Source organism: Protopterus annectens, chromosome 7.part1 (genome assembly GCF_019279795.1).
Source record: "Protopterus annectens isolate FY-2018-M chromosome 7.part1, PAN1.0, whole genome shotgun sequence".
Classification (NCBI taxonomy): Eukaryota; Metazoa; Chordata; order Ceratodontiformes; family Protopteridae; genus Protopterus; species Protopterus annectens.
In genome coordinates, this window is record NC_056740.1 from 253,089,689 (window position 1) to 253,099,275 (window position 9,587).

The 9,587-nt window shown below is 43.1% G+C and overlaps 1 protein-coding gene across 1 annotated transcript in view; it reads left to right on the forward strand.

The window, feature by feature from the left end:
- TASOR (transcription activation suppressor) overlaps positions 1–552 on the forward strand; it is a 2,736,533-nt gene extending 2,735,981 nt beyond the window's left edge. The window contains exon 23 of the mRNA XM_044078696.1: positions 1–552. This exon is cut by the window's left edge and continues 1,167 nt beyond it. The gene's annotated coding sequence lies outside the window, so the exon portion shown is untranslated.
- Positions 553–9,587: the final 9,035 nt, after the last annotated feature.

Sequence of the window (9,587 nt, forward strand, 5' to 3'; positions counted from 1 at the left end):
TCATCTATTAATGATTGTTGATGGAGAGCAGATAAATTTTCTAGCAAGAAAGTATTTTTGTGTGAAGAAAGATGCAACTTTTGTTAAGTCTCTGAATGTCATGATTCAGAGACTGTGTATTGTAAACATGACCAGTATTTCAGCTATCCCAGGATTCAACATACAAGCATCAATTGACCAAGTTCAGTACTGTCCATTGGTTTCTGTAAAACTTTTGAGGCATCTCTTCATTTGAGTGTGTCTAGCAAGCAGTTAGATCATACTTTTCAAGTTGGGGGGCATTCATTATGGTGTATGCTGTACATTTTTTGGTAGGCATATTGCACTGCATAAAGAAACATCCCAAATTTTGAAGACTGCAATGAAATTGTTATCTATTATTTTGTATCATCACTGACTACTCAAACTAAATACCTCAACCAGAAAACCCCTTTGTTGCATTTTTCTAAAGAAAAAAAACTTTGTACATAGGGTTGTATAATTGTGAAAATGTTCCGATATGTATAGCATAATCAATAAATTAACAGTTACATGTAAATATTAATGACAATACACCATTTGTCCTTTCTATGGTTTACTTTACTGCAGCGAGAAATGTATTGTTTTGTTGTGCATTGCATTCATGAAGAAATTACTGCAAACTTGTATGCTGCATGCTTATGGAAAAAAGTTAAACAGCTTACATGTTACTAGTGGGATCTCCACTCCAGATACAGCAGCTTTACCTGCCATGTACTACTAGACAGTTATATTTGGAAGTTAGTCTGTCCAAATGAGATCATGGTTTTTACAATACTGTCCATCTGTGGTCCATTATCACTGTAAGTTTGTGGCACCGTCATGCTCAGGTGTTTTGTTAAATGTTAATGTAATCAGCATGGGACCATGCAATGTGGGCATTTACTGAGTATGAGTATATAATCTTTTTCAAAGGTATACTTGGCAAGCACATCATTGTCTGACTGCTTCCCATCACTGCAGAAGAGAGTACCTGAAACAGTCTTTTGAATCTGTTCCCTTGAATGATGTATCCAGCACTATTGTTAATGGGCAGTTCTCTTGGAGTCCCCATCCATCCTTCTTTAGTTAATTTTCATTTTTTGTTGAAAATAGTGGGACAAGAACTTACTTTGAGATTTTTTCTTCCAGAGTGACCATGCTTTGAGTCATTTTTCATCTTTGTTAAAATTCCTTACTTGCAGATGTGGTCACCAGATTGATGTTCTCTTTGTCCACATAACATGATATTAAATCTTATTCCCTGTGTAGGGATTTCAATGAGACCACCCTGAACCATTTTCAGCTGTCTGTTGTGGATTTTCTGTTTAATAACCTGAAGATGTCCAGTTACAAGGGCCTTCATCATTGTTATTCTCCTGAGGAGTATCCATGCAAGGAGGACCAGTGTAGATCTTCTCCTCCTCCTCCTATTGGGTAGATTTGCTGTTACCTGTATTTTTGGGGTAATTTTTGGTGTCCTAGCCTGTTTTTTCCTTCCACAGAAGAGGCTTCCTAATCTAATTGTACCATTATCCATGTGGCTAGAAACCCATCCTAAGCCATATACTTGTACTGTTAGCTGCTTGCCGTATAATAGGACTGTTGCTTTATCAAAGATCAGCGAGCTGCCTTTGTTGTCCTGGGATGGCATTAAAGCATGTCATCACTTAAATTTATTTGAAAAACAGATGATTGGCTTAATAGTTTAAACTATTTGAAAAACAGATGATTGGCTAGTTTTATTCAGGTACATCTCAGCAAAACAAAAGAAGAAGTTACCCCTAAATTCTCCCAAGTAATGGCCGTCAGAATGAAACAGAAAAAAGACCATTGTCCTTGAAGAATCTTTAATTAAAGGAGGCTTTTGAAGAGTTCCAACTTGTTACAGGAAGAGTGGTGCTTCATTAGTCGGCAAGAAATGCCCATTCAGCTTTGTCATGCTGACTCCCGTTAAAGAAGCTTCTTCAGTACTACTTGAGGTTCTGCTCCTAATCTAACTCTCAAGATGTCATGGGATTTTACTGTGTTTATAATGGGGCCTAGATTTACTTTATGGTATTTTATTTATTTACTTGACTTAAACTTGGTAAGTGAACTGCCCCAAAGGCAATTTTCAGCCATGACCTGAGCTAGCAGCCAGTGAGAACTTTATAAAACTATATTTACAGTACAAAAATCACCTTTTGAGTGACATTTCAAGCCAATATATGCATTCAAATTACATTATACCCAGCATTTGTGCATTTTTGTGAACATTTGCACAAATCACTGCATTCTGTACAATGATACTAGCACTAATACACTAAATAAATGCTATAGTTGTGCCTTTACGTGTTACAGAAACTGCTAATTATATACAAGGGCACTAGCAATATTCATATTGTATTATTACACTGGGTACATAGCTGTCACTATGTACCATTCTGGCTGCACATTGCCGAGTATAGTGTGAGTTTCAGATAGCTTAGGCATTAATTCTGTAGATCCAACCTGGTTCCCTTTAACAACTACACTTATTTGTTAGTGAGTTGTACTTTCAGGAGTTTTCTAGTAAGGGTCAGCTTGATGTTTTTTCTGCTAAAGAATTCCAGGTTACAGTGGCAGTTTTGTAAATGATTCTCTATTGGGAGGGTCTGCATACCTATAGGATATCTTGACTTCAGTTATGCTGGAGACTTCTGTTTAGTAATTTGTTGGGGGCAGTAGGTTTCATTTAATACCTTGTAGGTTAGGGTACTTAGAAAAAAAATTGCTGTTGTCTGAACTGGTAACCATTTGATCTGATGTCAGACTTCATTTATCCTTTATCTTTGGGATTCAGTTCTGACCCTTGGAACCAGCTCAGCTGTTACATAGCTCATGCCAGCCAAAAACTCTCAAGCTAAGACTTCTACCCACAGTACCTCTCTTCATAATATCCCAGATCTCATTTTCTGCTCTTGTCGCAAGATGCATCAGCTGATGTCCTTCAAGGATGCATCTGCAGTCCTTACATATGGGTTGTCCTGCCTCAGGCAGCCCTTTGGTCGGCCGGATTCCAAAGTCTGGGTCCGGCGTCGGCTGATGTCACCCTTTTCCCCGACGTCAGAGCGCCTGGGGTATAAAAGCGTCAGCTGACGCCATCTTCCTCAGTCTTTCTTGCCACGCAGTGCCCGAAGCAGAAGCAGTTTGCAAGTGCCGGTTGGCCAGCTCCTGTGATTTCAGCTACCGAAGTCTTCAAAAAAGCTAAGTACTCCGTTGGGGACTCTTTCTTGCCTCAGCCGATGTCAGATCAAACGGTTAAAATTAATAATTGTTTAAAATGTGGGAAACAAATACCTCATAAGGATTTCCACTCTTACTGTTTACCTTGCCTAGGCCCAGACCACGACGTCTCAGCCTGTACAGCCTGTGCTTCCTTCAATAGACGCACTCTTAGGCGTCGGGCAGAGTTTGCAGAGGAATTTTTTGGGCAAATTTACTGTTACAAAATGCCGTCGGAGCTTCCGACAGCTCATGTACCCAAAAAATGTAAGGAGAAGGACCAACACACGCGGTCCGCGGTTCCGGCCGACTCCATGCCCAGGCCTACCGCTAGTGTCTCGGTCTCTGCTGAAACCGAATCTTTACCGATTCCGACTGACGACACCGCACAGCCGGTACCTTCGGTACTGGAGGCTTCCTCTGGGTCGGTCTTAGAATTACCTTCTGAATCCGGTGCTCCGGAGATATCTGACACCATTTCTGTGGATAAAACTACCCCAGCACGTGGGGCAGCCAGGCCTCCTGTATCCATGTCCATTAAGGCCTTTACTCGTGCTAAAGCTGCTAAACAGCCAAAATCTCTCCCTCCCAAGGCTACTCCTCAGGGATCCTCTACAGGTTCACAAATTTTAAGCTTAGCTGAGGACCTTATGGGGCTCTCAGCCACACCCAGACAGGGGTTCTCAACCTCCTCCAGGCAAAAGGACCAGGGTTGAGCAGACGGATCCCCAGTCCTCTGATGAGGCCTCAGATGACTGCCCTTTCAGATTACCAGGAGGAGGCCTTTCCGGCCTACGAGGATTCTGATGCAGAGGAATCTATTCCCTCGGCCTCCCCCCCCGAAGAGTTGTCCTTTGGGGAGAGCCTTCATTCCATGAGAGAGCATTTTAAGTGGCAAGGCCAGGAATTCTCTGATTCCAGGAAGAGGTTAAGGACTTTTTTGCATTTGCCTCAGCATAGACCTTTGGCTATTCCTCCTGTTTTAAATGTCATAGAGGATGTGTACTCAGAGTCTAGTATTTCCTCAGACTCCCTCCCTCCGGCTCCTGTCAAACCCGACAGGTACTACAGGGTCCCGGACACACATCTATTCCTTTACAAGGGCCACTCAGCTGACCCAGAAACTATTTCCCAGGGGCCTAAAGTGGTTGCAACCTCCACTACTAAGAACCCACTTCCTTCTGAAAAGGAATCCAGGGCCTTAGAGAGATGGGGTAAAAAAGTGTACACTTCTTCCACTCTTTCTATGAGAGCATTGAATTGTCAATTCCATATGATACAGTATCAGGAATATCTGTTAGATGAATTGCATAAAAAACTAACCTCACCTGAACCCCTAGATCGCAAGGCACTTCAGGATCTGGTGCATAACTCACAGCAGGTTAGCAACCATTTTTTACAGTGTGGTTATGATGCATTGGAAGCTTCATGTAGGTCAGCAATGACAGGGGCAGTCATACGTAGGCATGCTTGGCTGAAGGAACAAACACTGCCAGATCATGTTGCAAAACTTCTGGATGCACCCCTGGAAAAACAAAAGTTATTTGGTTCCACAGCTCAAGAGGTCTTAAAGAAATTTGAGGAAAAGGCTAAGTCAGTACAGACAGTCAAAGATTTTCTCCAGGTCCAACCACCAAGATTCAGCAGAAATTGGCCTAAGAATTGGTCCTTTCCAGACACAGACAGATTTCAAAGAGGCAAAAATAGGCGTGCCAGAGGTAGAGGGCAAGCTAGAGGTTCCTACAGAGGACATCAATGGCAGCCTCCCAACCAAAGAGGTAGTGCAGGACCTACACCTGCTGCACAAGGACAAACTCAATGACTTGACTCTGACCCCGCCAACCAGGGCTCAATTGGAAGCACCTTTGGGCGGAAAGCTATCTTTATTCTCAAAAAATTGGCACATTATTACAAGGGACAAATGGATACTGCAAATAATAGACAAAGGATACAGATTCCATTTTCATACATTACCAAAAAGACAAGGCATGCCAAATCTGCCACTGAATCAAAGGACAGAGGCTTTCAAGCAAATTTCCAAACTACTGCAAATGAAAGCAATAGAAAAGGTTCTTCTCATAGAAAAAGGCCAAGGATTTTATTCCAGACTATTTCTTGTGCCAAGAAAAGAAAAGCAATGGAGGCCTATTCTGGACTTGTCCGCACTAAATACTTACCTCATTGTGCCAAAATTCAAAATGCTGACCTTACAGCAACTCCTTCCCATGCTGGGCAAGGGGTCCTGGCTGGTGACTCTAGACCTTAAGGAGGCATACCTGCATGTCCCTATCAGACAAAGTTGCAGAAGACTCCTCAGATTTCTTGCAGGTTCAGAGCATTATCAATTCTCAGCATTGGCCTTTGGCTTATCTACTGCGCTCAGAGTATTCACGAAATGCCTGGCATCAGTAATTGCACATTGCAGACTTCAGGGGATTCAAATATACCTTCAAATATACCCATACCTGGACGACTGCCTTATACAAGCGGACAGCCAACAAACATTGGTAAAACACTTGAATTATGCCATCCGCCTACTTCAGGCTTTGGGATACACAGTCAACATTCAAAAATCAGGACTTGTTCCATCCCAAAGAATAATTTTTCTAGGTGCAAAACTAGATACAACCACCCAAATGGCTTTTCTCACAGAAGAAAAACAAGAACAACTACCGGATTATTTCAGAAACCTGACAAAGCAAACCCAACTGACTGCAAGGAAAATACTGCAGGCCCTGGGTTTCATGGCATCTTGCATTCTTCTGATTCCACAAGCAAGGCTGCATATGAGGAAACTACAGTGGTACCTAAGGAGTCTATGGTCTCAACACAATCACAGCCTAGAAGCTTTGATCCCCCTCATTCCATGCCTTCAAAAGGAATTTCTGTGGTGGGCTCAAGCAAGCCAGTCAAACATGGGTCTGCCTTTCAGCAAACCAAATATCAGCCAAACCATTACCACGGACGCCTCAGACCATGGATGGGGAGCGCACATGGAGGGCAGATGCATTCAAGGACAATGGACACAAACAGAATTTCGCCTGCACATAAACCAAAAGGAAATGCTGGCAGTGATACATTCAATCGAGGCCTTCAAGCACTTTCTACATCAAGGCCACCTGCTAATAAAGACAGACAATACCACAGTTATGTGGTACATAAACAAGCAAGGAGGTACCCATTCTTACCCTCTTTGCAGGCTGGCAATGAATCTTTGGGAACTTTCCCTAAAACTAAATATAGAGCTGCAATCCCAGTTTGTACCAGGAAAAGACAATGTATTGGCGGACAGCCTAAGCAGAAACATCATAGATCCACACGAATGGATGCTGCACCCAGACACCTTTCTTCAAATAACACAATCATGGGGAAGGCCGGACATAGATCTTTTTGCCTCCCACCACAACCATCAACTGAAAAATTTCTGCACAAGGACATACCACCCACAAGCATGGAAAGTGGGCTCCCTCTCTTTCAGCTGGAATACTCTAACAGTATATGCATTTCCACCTCTTCCGTTAATGACCAAGGTCTTACTTAAGATCAGGACAGAACAGCCAAAAGTGATTCTGATCGCTCCAGACTGGCCAAGACAACACTGGTACCCACTGTTAAGGAGCTTGTCACGCAAGAAACCGTGGCCTCTACCACAATGGTCACTTCTTCTGACACAGCACAATTACAAAACTCTATACTCCAGCCTAAAAACCTTGCAGCTGACAGCCTGGAAAATACCTTGACTCCTCGCCTGGATAAACTATCTAAAAGGGTAAAGGATATCATCAAGGAAGCTCGGCGGCCTTCCACAAGAAAGGCATATTCAGCAAAATGGAAAAGATTTCGCACTTGGAACTCCACAAAGGGCCAAGATCCGACAGTAATGAGCATTCCACATTTCCTGGAATACTTAGCAGAAATGCTCCATAATGGCCTCTCTTACTCTTCCATAAAAATTCATGCTTCAGCCATTTCAGCAGAGTACAACACTGATCCACCTGTATTTTCTCATCCGCTGCTAAAGCAGTTTCTAAGAGGGATAAAAAACATCAACCCTCCAAGGAAACCACCAGTGCCTACATGGGACCTTAACTTCATGTTGGAAAAATTAACTCTACCTCCCTTTGAACCAGCAGCATCTGCAGAACTACAGTTCCTGTCTTGGAAGACTGCCTTCCTTCTGGCCATAACCTCAGCAAGAAGAGTATCTGAGTTACAGGCCCTCATGGCAGTACAACCATTTCTTACTTTTCATCAGGAAAGAGTCTCATTGAGAACCAATCCTTCGTTCATACCAAAGGTGGTATCCAGGGTCTCACTGAACCAAGCTATTCACCTGCCTACCTTCTTTCCAAATCCTCAAAAGAGAGAAACTTCTGCATACCCTGGACATTCACAGACAGTTGCGCTACTACTTGGACAGAACTAAGACTTACAGGAAAACTGACCAACTTTTTGTAGCATATGCTGCTGGTGTACAAGGAAAAGCAATTTCCAAACAGACAATTTCAAAATGGATAGGGAATTGCATTCGATTCTGTTACTCTTTTCATGGCAAACCTGTGCCAGCCAACATTAGACCTCATTCCACCAGAGCCACAGCCACCTCCACAGCCTTCTTAAGAGGGGTGGCTACAAAGGACATCTTAGAAGCTGCTACATGGAGCTCCGTGCATACATTTTCCAAGCATTACGACTTACCATTATATTCCAGATCCAGAGCAGGCTTTGCTACTGCAGTCCTGCAGGGCATTTTAGCTACACCATCCTTTTCTTAGGTCCTACCACCCCCAGCTTGGCTGTATGTAAGGACTGCAGATGCATCCTTGAAGGACATAGTACAGTTTTGTACCTACCATAAATGTAGATGTCCGATAGGTATGCATCTGCAGTCAGGATTTCCCTCCCTCCTACCCCTCTGTGGTATTCCTTGAGTATTTATCCCTCTTTCTAGCTAGCTGGGGTTATCTATTATGGTGTATTTGTTATATATATATATTACTGTGCATGTTTGGAATTTTTTGCATCTCTCCAAATTTAGCCTTCATTAGAGGGCACCTGGCATCTGGGGCAAGAAAAACTGAGGAAGATGGCGTTGGCTGATGCTTTTATACCCCAGGCGCTCTGACGTCAGGGAAAAGGGCGACATTAGCCGACGCCGGACCCAGACTTTGGAATCCGGCCGACCGAAGGGCTGCCTGAGGCAGGACAACTCATATGTAAGGACTGCAGATGCATACCTATCGGACATCTACATTTATGGTAGGTACAAAACTGTACTTTTTCTCTCGCAGCTAAGTGAAATTTTATTGTATATTTTTCAGCTTTAATATAACTTACTTTCTGATGTATGTTTATTTTTTTTTCATTATCCTTTCTACCCATTTTTTTGTCGAGTGAATGTGTTTTCTTACCAGATGGTAATTCTCCAGTACCATTGTTGGCAGTAGTATCTTTCCACTGCCTTAGGTAACTTAGCCTACCATTGTTGGTAGTTTTATTCCTTTGTGTGTGTGTGTGTATCTGCCTGTTGATACCTCTCTTTTGTTGGCTGACCTGTCAACATGGCTGAGAAACCATAAGGCACTACCAGTTTTAGGCAGTGCCAGGATTGCTTTCAGAAGATGCCCAATTCCGATGGGCATTCTTCCTGTATCTATTGTTTAGGCCCAGCTCATCTTTCCCAACACTGTCCTGTTGTCAGGCTTTCAGTATATGGGCTCTGACTGAACGTAAGAAGAAATTAATCCTAAAAGGGACTGATTAAGTCCTCTTTTGAGGAGGCCTTATCCAAGATAGGCCCGTCTCCCTCAAAATCTGATTCCAGAACCAAAAATGTCCACTTGGTACCGAATTCTCTTTCAGTTCTAATGGCAAAAAAGCATAAGCCTTCCACTCCTACTGCTTCCATGGAGCCGAAGGCTAAGGTTTGCAAACTTTCGGAACAGACAGCTTCCTCGGCACCATCTTTTGCGGCACATCAGATCTCTGTGCCATCTTCAGTACTGACTTCTTTGGCATCCTGTTCGGTACCCGCATCTCCATCTATGCTTCCACAGACTTTGGAACCTCTGTTGGTGCCAAAATCCAGCATAACTTACACACCCAGAACAAGGTATTCTCCCTCTATTGGTCTCTTTGTGGGCCAACTCCCTATCCCTTTCCTTGAAAGGTCAGAATCTCCCTCAGGTTTATCTGTCAGATCCTCCAGGAGTCTTACAGCAGTCGATATTATGAGGCTGGTGGATCAGTTCCTAGTGGCCAGGGGTCTATCTGTCTCTTTCCACACCCCTCTCTTTTTTGGAGTTGGGGTGTTTTCTCCCAGGACTCCACCAAATCTTCCTCCT